A 14904-nucleotide genomic window follows, 5' to 3' on the forward strand; every position below is an offset into this window, starting at 1 on the left:
CGCCTCGGGAGCCGGCGTCAGTGGCGCGCGCGCGCCTCGGGAGCCGGCGTCAGTGCGCGCGCGCGCCTCGGGAGCCGGCGTCAGTGCGCGCGCGCGCCTCGGGAGCCGGCGTCAGTGCGCGCGGATGTTTGCCGTGAAGCTGCCCTTAGCTCCGGCTTGTGTGTCCTGAGGGCTCCCCCGGCGCTGCCGGTTGTGTGTCTTCCAACCCCTCCCTTCCCTCTCCGGGTGGGATTTGGGCCCTGGGCTCTAACCTGCTGACACTCTACAAGTGCAGCGACTGACAACGACACTGCCATGCTTACTGGGAGCAAAACACCTTTTCTAGAAACAGGTAACTTTCTAAGCGAAGTTATTTCCCTTGACTCTGCCTTGGACCCAAGGTTCCTGCTGTTTTCTCCCTCCCCAGCACGTAGTAAAGAATATCTTGGTCTGTGCAGCCATGTATTTATAAGAGACAAAGAGAACTCCTGGAAATGAAAGATGATAACTTCAGTAAGATTTAACTCCCCACCCAATATTATCTAAAGGGCTTCTTCGTCTTAGGGTTGCAAACCACCTCCTCGTGTGAGAATCCCACCTGACTTCACCTAATTCTTACCCCATCATCCAGCCAACCTTTAACTCAGTCTCGGATGGAATTGTGGTGGAACCGGCTCGCTTTTCCTCACACCCTGTCTCCCAGGATTTGCTTCCTCAAAGCAAGTGACATTTCCCCGTCGTCGAAACACAGGAGAAAGACATAAACGCGTTTCACTGACTTCATTTTTTTTCCTATCTGTCCAGGTTTTCAGCAAACACCTGTGTAGTTCTTCCTTTCCCGACTGTCGGCCATTGGGAAGGATCCTCCTGTGGGTAAGAGTATGTTAAACTTCACTGGGAACTTTTTACCCTGCATGTTCTTTGGCCTTGGGCTTGAGTCGGGCTGGAGCAGTGATCTCTCTAAAAACATTTCCTATTCACTTACGTGCCGACTCCAGCTGCCTGCATGTATTCACAATATTCTTAACGCATAGAACATTTAGGAATGTAGTCCTAATCGACTGTTGTGTCTGCTTACTCTCAGTTTGGTAGTACAGGAAAGTGATGAAGTTGGAAATGTTGTTATGGAGACTTGGATTCAAATTCTGCCTCTGCCACTTTACTCCGTGACTCGAAGCACATTTCTTATCTTCTCTGCAAGCGTCTTCCCCAATGATTTCCTCTGGGAAGTAGAGATAACTCTACTGCACGGAGATGCCGAAAGGGTTGTGGTTATGTGTGTCTGTCCATCCCAATAAGTATACATGTGCTGATCTGTTTCAATGGCTGTGACCTGCACACTTGCCATCAGCTGCTTTCATTATATGTTAGCTTGTTCAGTCTTTGTTGTTGTAAACAAATTACTTTTTACAAATCCTCAAGTAGGCATCTTTGTGTATTTATCTGACAATCTTTACAATTTCTAGAAGTTCAATTGGTGGATAAAAGGATCTAAAAGGCTTTAAATAATATACCCTCCAGAAAGTTTAGAGACATGGAGACCAACTAAATAGATTACAAGAAAGTCACCCCCAAAAGATTAACACTAACCAAACCATTTAAACAAAGCCTCAAGATGATGATCCAAACCAACACTGATCCTCAGTATCGATTTGCAATACAAAGGAGGAGACTGAAAAAATGCCTGGCTGCCCCATTTTGTCAATGAAATGGTAATTCACTGATTACTAACTATTCAATTTGAATTTCAAGGATAAAAGTTAAGACAAGCTATTTTACTGGGGGTGATTTTAATTGCAGGAGTTAGTCTCACTTTCTACCTCTAACTTCCACCATTCTTGATAAATTCAACAAATATTTACTGAGCACCCACTATGTGTCAGATATTATATTAGCAGTGCTCAAGACTGACAGATCCTGCTCTCACAGATTTCTTTCTTTCTTTTTTTCTTTTTTTGAATCTATCACCTACCTTCTTCAGTGTTTTCAAATTTGGTGTTTTAAGAAAATTGTAAACCAGGTTAGTACTACTTTGTTTCATCCTAATCTGGAGTCTCAGTTATGTGTGCCCTGTTACTTCAGGCAGCTGTTCAGAAAATGAAGAATTTCATACCTTCTCTTCTGAACACCCTTCAAGATGCACAGACATATGTTATGTGAAACTTCTGATCAGTTAAATGAGGTGCTTAATGGAAAATAACTCATTTCTTTATATATATATTTCATTTTCAAACTGTGATATCTCCATTCCTTCTATCTCTTACTGGCAAGGTGCTCTATATTCAGCAAGGCTTGGAGCTACCGTTCCTTCCTGCCTATCCTGCATCACCACTTATGATGAAGAGACAAAAGTACAAGGTCAACTTCATTCCCATTTGCCAAGCTGATTCTGTGGTCTTAAAAGAAACTTTTACATGTTCTGTGAGCATTTCTTTTCCCAGACATTCTTTTTTTAACTCCCCGAAATGAACTATGACATCTGAAACCAACATGGACTTCCTCCCCCAAACAGGTGACATTATACAACACAAGTAAGCACCTCTGGCCTTAGTTTCACCAATGAAACTTGAAATAATATTACCACCTTACTATGTGTAATGAAATTCAAAAACTGTAAGGCCTCTTAATGGGGTACTAAACTGTAACATGGGCAAAATGACATTCCAAGTTCTTGAGCATCTACTCTTACACTCCTCTCCCTCTTCTTCATATTGCTTTAGCCAACTGGTTCTCTTTATGTTGTTCTAAATTTGGGAATCTAAAATATCAAGGTCATACCCATCTCAGGATCCTAGCCCATGCCATTCCCTGGAAAACCCTGCAGTAACCACATCTCAGTTCAAATATTCCTGTTTTTGAGCAGCTTCCAGTGACCATCCTCTATGAGGGAGAATCTCCTTAGGGCCAGTTACTATCACTCCACTCTGTATTTATTTCTTTTATGGCTTTTATTTTTATCTGAGGTTTTCTTTTGTTCCTTTGTTCATATATTTTTTCTCTCTCCTTGACAGACTGTAAGTTCCACTGAGTGATGCTTCCTTGTCTGTCCTGTCCTCTCTCTCTCATCAAAACCTGGGAAGATGTCTGCTGCGTAATATGCATTCAATTCATAGCCACTGAAAAATGTCTGTATCTGTATGAGTTCAAATGCATTCATGAGGAGGTAGTTTCCTCTGCAATGGAGTTGAGTAAGTAGTCTAAATAGTCTCTCAACAACATGTACTCTTTTTTACCCTCAAAGCTTAGTTGACCTAAACCATGACTTATAAACACTTAATCTTCAGCAGAAATTGATAAATATTTTTTCCTTGCTCTGCCCTCACCAATAAAAACAATACAAATGGTAAGACAATATGAAGGCGTGAACCGTGAGTGCAGAGGTGACAAACACACGTCACTGTTCTGTTTTACAGATGGCCAGCACAAGGTTTCATATGAGGCAGTGAGTTAAAAGGTCCCTGATATCAATTGGAAAGGGGAAGGAGCAGAAAATTGTTTGGCTCATTCTTCCTTCTTTGATGAGAAATAGAATGAGAAACAAATAAAGAGCAGCTGAGGAATGCAAGGTCCAAACACCCTATTATTCTGGATAACTACAAAACTCTGCAGGGAAAAGGAATCCAGAGAGTAATAAAAATGCTAAAGGAAAGAAATCTGACAGCAGCTTTAGTGACCATAGCTGTATTCATGGCCATAGGATTCCCATGTTTCCTGGTAACAAAAGCAATCTTCTCTGGGCTGTTTTAATCCTAGAGGATCCCTTTTTTCTTTTCCCTCCTTCCCTTTCCCTTCCTTTTCTGTCTTCCTTCCTTGCCCACTCCCAGTTCCCTTTCTCTCTCTCAATCCCCTTCATTAAGAAATGCATACACATTCACTAGGAAATGAGAATGAGAAATCGGTTTTGGTGAAATGGTATTGAATACAACTCTGGGGGAAAGTGTTTTTGCAATTTATGCTAAGCAGCAGCATAAGCTAAAGGAGCAGATTTCTGGTAATAAATCATATTTATCAACAAAATTAATATATCATCTCAGTGATTCATAGAGTAACAATGACAAATAAGAAATCAGACTTAAGGAAATATCCTAACCAGGTATACACGATTCAAGACATAAATTAAAGGTTCACTTGTAGTCTACTCACATGCTAAGATCAAGGACATTATTTCATCATTCTGTGTCAAATATGCAAAATCATAGTCATTCCTTTATGGATTCTCTTAGTTTTCGAATGTGCTCCTTGCAGCTCATGGAGTCAATGATAAATTAAACCTGTATACACCTTGTCCTGCTTTTATGCTATACCAAATGCCATTTTTAAGTGGAAAAGTACATACAAGTAAAAATATGTCCCATATGGCCATCACTAGCCACATGTGGCTATTGAAACACAAGTATAAATTAAGTAAAATGAAAGAAAATTTAAAATTCCAGTTTTTTTGGTCACACTAATCACATTTCAAGTGCCCAAGAGCCACATATGGCTAAAGACGACCATGTTGGACAGTGCAGACGTAGAACATTTCCATCGATGCAGAAAGTTCTATCGAACCATCTTCAATGGCAAGCATTAATTATACCAAGAGGAAAGAACAAGTTATCAGTACCATGTGAATTATCTCACTGTTTTCCATATTTTTCTATTAGTTAGATATATTTGTGCAATTATTTAATAATGTCTTTTCCCCAAATAAATTGCAAATTGCAAACCTCACAAGGCCTGCTCTGTTCTCACTGTAACCTCAGAGCTTAGCAAAAGTCCTTGTGAAAAGTTGGCACTTATAAATATTTGTTGAATAACTAAATGGTAGAATGCCAAATGGTCAAAACAAAGATTAATGCATACAGATAGGCAGATACATACACACACACACATATATATATATATATACACACAAATATAAATAAGGAGAAAATGCCATTTAATCACATCTAAATAAAAATAAATGTATTTTCTTTTTGTTTTATCTACCTATCAAAAACCCAGAAATCATTTCCACCCTTAAAATAGGTAGGTCTTCTTGCCTACAGAGCAAATAAACCCTGACCATATCAGTTGAGGAAACTGAAATTAACTGTGTTGACATCTACTTGGGCAGAAAACGGTTAACTCAGCCTGACAGGGTTTTGACAGTGACTGAAAACTCCTCTGAGGCCCTGGAGAAAGAGCTGTTTTCATCTCATTATGTCTGCCTTGATAATTATAACCAACTCATCAGCCGTGAGTTGACCACCACATATAATCACTTTCCTGAATATTTTTTGAAGGAGGAAGCACAATAAGGTAAAATTTGCAGACTAACTTATGACATTTGTGGATCTATTTTCAGGAAAAGAAACAGTAAAACGATGTGGGGGAGGGTTGTTAAAATTCTCTTTTAAATGGTTCAGGTTTTAAAAGAACTGTTCTTATGATTAACAGGGAAAACGTCTCTTCCATATAAAAGAGAGCAAACACATAACCTTTGAAATCTGTATTAAAAAAAGTTTGTAACTTGCTGCCCAAATCAAGCCTCTCCTTTCATCTCAAGCACATATTACTACAAGAAAGTGAAAGTCTATGTCTGGTTAAATGCATAGATTACAGTAGTAAATACAGGGATATAATAATAGAGAGAACACGTAATAATAAAGTTATCAGCCTAGTCTGAACATTAACAAATTTGTGCAACAAAATAGCCTTGAGAGTATTTTGTTTTTCTGGGTTCCATGTATACAGTAAATGAAAACTAAATAATGAAGCTGTTAATTCTATTCTCAATCACCTCACTGAGCTTTTATACCTAGAAAGTCATCTGCCAGCTAATATAAAGACATTTCACTAATTAAAAAAAAAGTTAGCAATTTTTTTAAAATCACCAAATCACTGTGCTAAAAACAAAACAGAATCAATCACACACAGAAATAACTCCAACGAAACCATCTGACTGTTTCTATTTCAGGTCATAGCAGCTAAAAATAAGATTGTGAGCAACAGGGTAAATGCTCTTACCCAGAGGGGCTTAAAACAAATCAGGTTTCTAAGTTTTACCATGGGGGCAACCAAACTATTTTTTCTGGTAGTATTTCCCCCAATGGACTCAAACTGAGCCATAGAAAATTCTTAACTTTGAGCTTGTGGTAATATGCAGTTATAATCAGATTTTAATTATGTGAGAAGAGCCAGCACTTGAGACTTGTATGGTTTGTTTTTAACTATGAAACATTAGGTGTAGATGGTTTTATACAAATCAATTAAAATGCCCATCTGCAAACTGGGAATCTACATTTGTTTGTAAAGTTGCTAATTAAAAAGCAGTTTCACCCTTTCTCTTTCTTTGCTCTTGAAGATTTGCTGCCCTAATAGGATAACACACACACACCAAAACCCGAGCTCTACCTTAAGCTAAGCATCACTTTCCACTACAGATGCTATACACAGTTATGCACAACAATACAAGAAGTTACTTTCCTTCTACTTGCAGGGTTTCTTTCCTATGGATATTTTGCCCTTTAGTGTTTGCTTCCATGTTCATTTATTTCAAGTGTTCATTTTACAGCTCAAAAGGAATGCCTCATTTTTTTTTCCCAACTGTCTTCTCAAGTGAAACAAAACCCTTTAATCTCTGAGGCTTTTCTAGGCGAGCACAATTGCTCAAATGAAGTTCAAAAGACCTCTTAGTGTAAGAACTTTTCCTAATAGGAGAAGGTGTGATTAACCTGGAGTCTGAATTATGCTTGTCTTACTTAATTTCCAGTTTAAGAGAATCACTTTTTTCCCTTTACTTTGATAACTGCCAAAATCTACATATATCACACACTGCTGCCATCATTAAAATGCTCTGACAATCATACCTTCAACTCTATGTTAAAATGAGAGTGACTCCAGGAAAGAGAATAGCTGTTTGTAGGAAGGTTGCAATTAGGCATACTTTAAGATTCACAGTAAGGTTCTGAATTGCCATAAATACCCCATACGTAACTTTTACGATGCTTTTCATCTCCTAACAAGCGGTAACCCACCTAATAAAGCACAATAATCTCCCTCCCCTCTAGACATCATTCACTATCCATATTTACCCAAGCTGGCAAGATGTAGAAAGATTATTCCTTCCAGCCTTTTTAATTACCAAACTTCAAGTTGCTTTTAAAATATCATAGTCCCCCCTGAGATTTCAGGAGAGCTGGAGATCACCATGGCAATAAGAAAATGGTACCAGGATTATCTTGGCACAGACTCGCTACACCTCAGGAGACTTTCACACGGAAGAAAACTGAACTCATGTAAAAAGCAGGTGCTCTCCCTTCAATCCTTCATTTTGGGAATAAAATGACAAATTTCATGTCACAGAAGGTAAATAAGAAAATGTTGTAACCATATGCCTTCCTCTAATATACACAATTAAAATGCAATATCAATCTGCTCTCCAGGTATGTAAAGTAAAAATGGAAAGTTAACAGACAGTGGCCCACATATGATGTCCATGTGCCAGTTTTACTTTACTCCTTCATGCTTCACTGATCTCTCATGAACCAATTTCTCTGATTCCAAGAGGGGTTAAGGCATCTAAACTTACAGAGTGTGGTGGGTGTGCTCTTGTTGCCTCCTGTCATTCATAGGTTTATTCATTGATTCTTTCAGTCAACATTTCCTGGGCACTCAGAATGTATTCTAGGCAGTGGAGAATTCAAGGAAGATAGCACAAGGTGGTAGCAAGTACATAGCAGAGTGGGAGCAGTATATACACACCTGTGTATGTATATATGTATCTGTGTGTGTTGTGTGTAATTGCATGGATGTGTAAGTATGGTAGGAGAGATTTACACAGAATATTACAGAAATACTGAGATAGAGTCTTTATGTATAATATTAAAACACTATAGCATTATGAATTAAAGTAGAATGTAATGAAACACATTAATTATAATGCAATATACTATTGCACAGATATATATATATATGTATATATATACACACATATATACAAGCAGTATTATGAAACAATTGTTTCTAACTATCTCCCATGCCACCTCACCTACTTTAACCCCTCTGTGGTATCCAATGCCTATTTTATATATACTTAACATCCAAGGGATATTTTAAACATGCAATGTGATACTCTAGGAATATTTGTCCCCGTCTCACTACCTCAGCCAGAAGAAACCTTCATAATTCTAGGAGGATGGGTTATGAAAAGCAGAGGGCTGAGCCTGGGAAAAAGCCATGTTTGGAAAAGCAAGACCCTGGGTGGCTCTTCATGCGTTCTTGGCAGCTTCAGTTCTAGCACTGTTTTGTGTCCTCTGCAGATAAATTGATTGCTAGAGAAAATCTTGGGCTCCGTCCTCCAAATCTAACATAGAAGTCTTCGTGGAAGACGAGAAATTGTATGGTGCTTCTGAATGCTTTTTTTGGTCTGCCATTAACACAGAAAATCCACCGATGGAACAACAGAGAGTGGTTCAATAAAATCAACAGGAATCAGCCCAAGAAATTCTTAGGGAAGTCCATGGTGGAGGGAGCCCAGTAGAGTGGAGAGAACAGAGACTGAGAGTCAAAGCCAAGCTTTTTGCTTCCTAGCTCTGGGACCCCACAGAAATTACTTAGGTTTCCCAGGCCTCAGTTTCCTCATCTAAAAAATGGGGATGATATTCACTTTTCAGGGTATTGAGGTTTTACTTGAGATAATCACTGTAAACTGTCTGGCACATAGTTAACACTAAGTCAGTGTTGCTATTCCTCCGTCACCCCCAACAGCTGTTGAGTGATCTAGCATAAAATGTGCCAAAATACTAGAAGGGGACCAGGGGACACTGAGTAAAGTGGCACTGAGGGACGTATTCAAATCAACAGGGAAAACATAAATAAGGACAGGGGCTGGGGGGTTGCTTTTTATTAACAGTATCCTTAGGTAGATGTGAACATCTACACACTGAAATTACCTTTAAACCAAATAGACATTCTGACTTTCCAATAATCCCCATGCTTAGTGCCAGCAATGGAGTTTTCTTCCTTTATTTTTGGGGGTGAAGGGGGGTTAGAAGAGAGATGGTGGATAATGGTTTGCACAAGGCTGTTCTTGCTGAGGATTCAAACAAGATTCTATTTGTAAATTACAAACATTAAGTGCAAACACTCCTACCAACTCTAGATCTGAAGTTCAATACCAAAAGCAACAGTTAGCTTATATGACCTGTTTCTATATAAGAGGCTTCCTTCTTCAGAAAAAAATGTCTGAAATTGCTAAAGGAATACTAAACAACTAAAGATACACAAACAATTCTCTGTTTACTCCTCTCCTTAATGAGACCAGCAATACAAGAAATATTTCACAAATGCTTGAGGGCTACTATTTTTTTTTTGTTTTTGAGAAAGTAATTGGTTAGAAAATTAACCTTTCATTTCAGAATGGGTCTATCTACTGTGAATCTTAGTGATGTCACATTTCAAATCATAAATCTTGATCATGGGATCACAACGAGAGACAGTTCTCATTCTATTACACTAATTTGAAGCGTAAGTCATTTCTACTCTCTGGACCTTGGTTTTCCCATTCTTCAAAAAATGGCTTTGGGCTGGAGATTTTGTGGCACCTTAGAGAGTTTGTGGTTTTAAGTGACTAGCAAAAGATAAAATGTAATTTTATTTAATACAGCCTTTTGATTCAGTTTTACTAATTTCTCTTTTGCTTGCCCCGTCTTCTGGTACCTTTTCTTCCCTTTCCCTTTTTTAATAAGTGAGAATGTCTTCAGAGGTAGTAGCTGTCCATGTAAAAGGAGATTTATCTAATAATAAGGCGAGATGAATATCTTAAATCCTGGATGTCAATGTTCTCCAAAAGAAGAAGTCAAAGAGAGCTTCTCGATTTTGCACTGATTGGTTCTGGCAGTTTAAAATGAGTAATTTTAGTTTCAGGATCATTCCAAGGTTTGGAACCATTCTATTTTCATTTGAGCAGGGGTCACAACAAACATAATGCACTTCCAACTGCCAGAGCGAATCAGCCTGTCACTTCCTAATATGTATTTGTAAGTAAAATTGTAAGGGCTTTGGTGTATCAAAAATAGTGTGACATAGGTATACTGATCAGATTTTCTTCTCAGTCATCTAGGATAACACATATGATTGAAGACAGACAATCACTGCTTGAGGTTTATTTTTTTATATGAAGAGACTGAAATGCACAATTCTTTCTCTCCTTACTATCTGAATTACTGACTCCATTAAATAAAACCAAACAAAAAGAAAAGAAAAGAAGAAGAAAAAAAAAAACAACTAAAACTAAAGCAAGCACAAAATGGCAATTTTGGAGCATGTAAGTCTGATTCTAGGTTTTAAAGAATGTCATCATTTTATTAAAAGTAAGTGGAAATTACGTATCTATCCAGAAGGATAGCTGGATGCAAACACTGTTTCTAAACTGAATATCTTGATGTAATCTGATTTCCAATATCTAGAAGAGAGAGATCTACTTCATGACAACCCTGACTTCTAGAACCATATTCAGTTATTACCATTCCATGTAGGGTAGACTAAGCATTATATTTTTATAGATTATATATTTTAAAGATTAAAATAAAATACCATGTGCTTTCTCAGGTTTGCTGCCCACATATTGCAGTAAGGTGTGAAGTCTGATGTCATCTATCAATGGGAAATACAAATTCTATACTGGCTGGCTAAAGACAGAAGGACACAGAAACTACCACCAGTATTGCATGATATGATCCTAATACAGTTTAATTTTAGTAGTGGATGAATCAAGCCAGTTTTCTAATCCACTAGCAGATTTAAAGAGTTTAAGCTCTGTATTTTAAAAATTGTTTCACTTTTATGCAATGTTCCTTTTCCATCAGTCAGTGGACATGTAACTTAAAGAATGAACAAGGAAGTCTGGTTATACATGAGAAATGTCACATCTCAGCAAAGAGAGGTACCACAGTTACCTTTAAACCTCCATGTGGTTATCACCCATTGATATTTGTGTGATATGATTAGTATGGTGTGTCAACATGAGAATTTCCTTGAAGTGAGAAAGAAGAAAGTAGTAAATATTCTTGCTCTATAATGACCCGATCCAGGAATGCTTGTGAAAATTAATGCAAAGACCTACAATGGGGTTGACCTCAAACCCTAAAAGATGTGGCTGTAACCAGGGCATCCTTTACAATGTCGGGAATATTTCTATGAACCCAGTGTACTGACTGAAAGAATAAAGTGTCTATGTTATTATCTAAAGGCAAATCCCAAACTTAGAGTGTAAATGAGGAATAAACACTCACAGCTTTAATTTAATTCTCAGTTCCTAACTTCTTTTACCAGACAGACAGACACCTCAAGCAATGGAAGTGAGCAGCATCCCATGGTCTTGGGCTAGGCTTATAGAGAAGGATGATTTGGCAAATAGCATACAGCTTATAACCCCTGAAGACAGTTCAAATGAAACCTTATTTAAAGGGGCCCAAGAGGAAAGGCATAATTTATGGCCAGAAAATATGATTAAATTAGGGGGACATGACTAGAAGAAGAAGGTCTATAAAAGAGGGCAAAACATGGAAAGTTTCTCCAAGGCTATGACCATTTTTACTAAACACATGTATTCTTACCATGAATGAATGAAGACGGCCAGATTAAATATTCCCAAGTGAGTCAATTTAAGACCAAAATTCCTCTTACTTATAAGAGCTCCAAAATAAAAGGACCTCCAATCTCCAAGAGTAGGGAGCTATTTCTACAGGGACATTGACTCTGTCTGCTTTATCTGTTACTGAATCGCAAGAAGTAGGAGAGGGTCATGTATAGAAGGAACAATTGTTAAACATTTATTTAAGGAATAAGTGCTAAATGAATTAAATAACTCACACATTTTATAACATGAAATATCACATCATTATTAAAATAAAGTTCTTAAAGTATAGAAAAGACTTCTGTGATAACCAATTTAAAAAGAAGGTTACTAAATAAGTGTGATATAAATCTCATTTTATGAAACATTTTATAGTGTGTGCACAGAAAAACATCTCAACCATATTTCCCCTTAATTTGGGGCATAAAGATTATGAAGTAAAAGCAAATATTTGCTTTTTACAAATTTATAAAGAATATGCATTTTGTTTAAGTAAAAAGGAGTTTATCTTTAAAAATACAATAAAAGTGAAGACTAGTCAACATAACTTTGATTATACCCACCTCAAGCTCATGGGGCATATCAGAAGCTTCCAAATTCAAACCTTTGGAAGTGAACAGGGTTTGGTGAAGGAAAAATACACCTGATAGGCAGAATGAAACTACATCTCTGAAGTACCCATTGTGCGAGTAAAACGTCAAAATCAATGTGAAATTGCACGGGTAACCAAAACAAGGATTGAATTGATGTTCCTAAATACGCTGAAGTGAAAAAAAGCCAGGAAGGATCTAGGCCACCTTACACTATTAAGTTGCATCCTATAAATAACACAGTTTAGAAGACCCACAAATGGAGAATTACAGTAGTCTAGACTTAAAGTATTAAAGGGGTTTACCAACACTGCCACATTGTTCTTGCTGAGCTGGGGCTTTGCTTCTAGGAGGAAGAAAAGATGCTCCAGTGACAGTTGCAGGATGTTTACCCATTGATGAATCAGATGTCAACATGACACAAAGGCACTTAAAACTTCGGGATGCTTTTAAAATCACATTCCGTAAACGAGTTACCAGAGAAGCAGCCTCACTTGGCAAGCACTTCAAGCTGAGGAACTGAACTTTGATGTGATTTTGATTCAGTTGCATCAGATTGTGTGACAGACTTCAGTGCTCACCCTGGATAAAGTCCTCATGGCTTCTTGTCTTCATCATTTATCGGCGTATGCTGCAGCGTGGAATCAATGCCTCCTGAGAACGGCTGCAGCTCTTTATTTCAAATCCCTCACAGCATCTTCCTGTTCTACTTTACTTATTTGGATGCTTACCCTCTCAATGGTGTGCATTAAAATATACTTAAATTGCAAAGCATTATGAAATTGTTACTTCTTATTGCACCACTGCAAGATGCTTGAGAGCAGGGAATATATCCTATTCGTTTTTCTTGTCAGTGATTATCAACTGTCATGCCAATATCATTTTGTGAGTGGCTACACTATGCAGAAATTGTGCTAAGGACTCTGCATGCATCCTTTCTGCTGCTCAGATTTTCCTGCAAGGTGTTGTTCCCATTTTACAGACAAAAACTGATCTGCAAAAAGTGTAATTTATTTGCAAAATCATAGAGCTGCTACATGTAATGAGTATGTCATACTGCATCCTGCAGCTACAACTACTACTACTCATAAGTAAATGATCAGTGAGTAAAATGCTCCACAATCCATCTCTAAAGATGTGAACAGAACTATCTTTCATTCTATACCTAAAGGAAACAGGATTCACTGGGAATTGAAATTGATTGCAATAATGCGTTTCCCATCTGAAAGCTCAATATAAATTGCATGGTTGTTTAATTGCTATTACTCTCACTCCATATCAAAAACAAAATAAAACAAAAAATACCCAAACAATCTGCCCCCCTCCCCCAATTTAGCAAATGATATGTTGCTGATTAAATCTGGAAGAAAATGAGTTCAAATTAATCAAACAAGGTTTTATTGTAGAACTTGTTAGACCTTTTAATATGATAATAATCATTGCAAAAGTGCCAAGAAACGGCTACTACATGAATTATTTCTCAAACTTATTCCACCAAGGAAACCTTTCTTTGTGGCGTTTCTTACTAGGAAAGCTAGAGCACTCAGAATTATTCATCCTGCTCAGTGTATTTATTGTTTACACACAAATGTATAAAGACCAACTACATTAGATCAGAATTTAATTTTGTGCAGTTATATTTCAGGGGATGTAATCTGGCTCTTGGTAGACTAATATTACGAGAACTTTTTAACTGATGTATTATTGTCTTAAGAAGAAAAGAAACTAAACGTGAGAGAAATTTTCTGCATTATTCTATGTAAATAAGGTACATTTCATGAAAGTCTATGAAAAATGTCTGCATAAGAAAAATGAAAGAGAAATGGGTCAAAACATCAAACCCACATATTCAAAAAGGAAGAAATATTTTACTGATTAAAAAAACACTAAATTAAACAGAGCATCAAATTAAAGAGAAAAATATGGTTATAGCATGGCAACATTTTCCCACTTTTACACATGTATATACAGATACGACTGAATAATAGAGACGGAAATTAAATGAAATTGCATTAAAATATGTGTTTATATGCATGAAGTATATGCATTTAAAATGGGTATTCAAGATTTTTTTGATATAATTATTCTGTAGTTTATCTGGAAGACTAAACAAATACAAGTTAGCAAGACATTCTAAAGAAAAGAGAAATAAAGAGGAGGGGCTCTATTATATTAAACTTACTATAAACCTACAATAACAAGAGAGTATGGTAACAGTGCAAAAACAAACAAACAAATCAAAAACAAATAAAAGGACATCTTATAGACCAGAAAGCCCTATTCCATTAAAAAAAAAAAAAAAAATGAGTATAGAACACAGGTGAGTATCTAACAGTAGATTAACTATTTAGGGAAAATAGATCCTCATCTAACACTAAAAACAAATTTCTAAATGGATTAAAAAGCTTAATTTTATCAGCATTATTTTTTAAATTATTGGAGAAAAATACAGTACATAATGACTTGACCATGTAAGTTTTTTTTTTAACAGAGAACCAATCCAAGATACGTAAAATCTTGGAAGATCTTACTACATAAACATTTTACATATCTTTATGTTAAAAAAGAAAAAACTATCAGGGTAAAGTATTAGCAATGAATATAAGCAGATGTTTACTTATCCTAAATATAGTACCAAAAAATATTAAGAGTACTTATACATAAAATTTTAAAAACCAATATTTTTAGAAAAATAAAACAAGCAGAAAATTCAGTGGAAAGTGAATATCTCAA

General features: G+C 36.8%; 1 long non-coding RNA gene across 3 annotated transcripts; it reads left to right on the forward strand.

Annotated features, from left to right (window-relative positions):
• Positions 1-116: 116 nt before the first annotated feature.
• On the forward strand, positions 117-14603 carry LOC119517663. Of its 3 annotated transcripts, XR_005213588.1 has the most exons (6): positions 117-331; positions 784-852; positions 1961-1999; positions 2991-3167; positions 10059-10270; positions 10555-14603. It is a non-coding gene; the product is annotated as an uncharacterized LOC119517663 (long non-coding RNA). The 3 variants fall into 3 exon arrangements; XR_005213586.1 differs by lacking the exon at positions 1961-1999; XR_005213587.1 differs by lacking the exon at positions 1961-1999 and having other exon boundaries at positions 12522-14603.
• The last annotated feature ends 301 nt before the right edge of the window (positions 14604-14904 follow it).

This window comes from Choloepus didactylus, chromosome 21 (genome assembly GCF_015220235.1).
Source record: "Choloepus didactylus isolate mChoDid1 chromosome 21, mChoDid1.pri, whole genome shotgun sequence".
NCBI classification, from domain to species: Eukaryota; Metazoa; Chordata; class Mammalia; order Pilosa; family Megalonychidae; genus Choloepus; species Choloepus didactylus.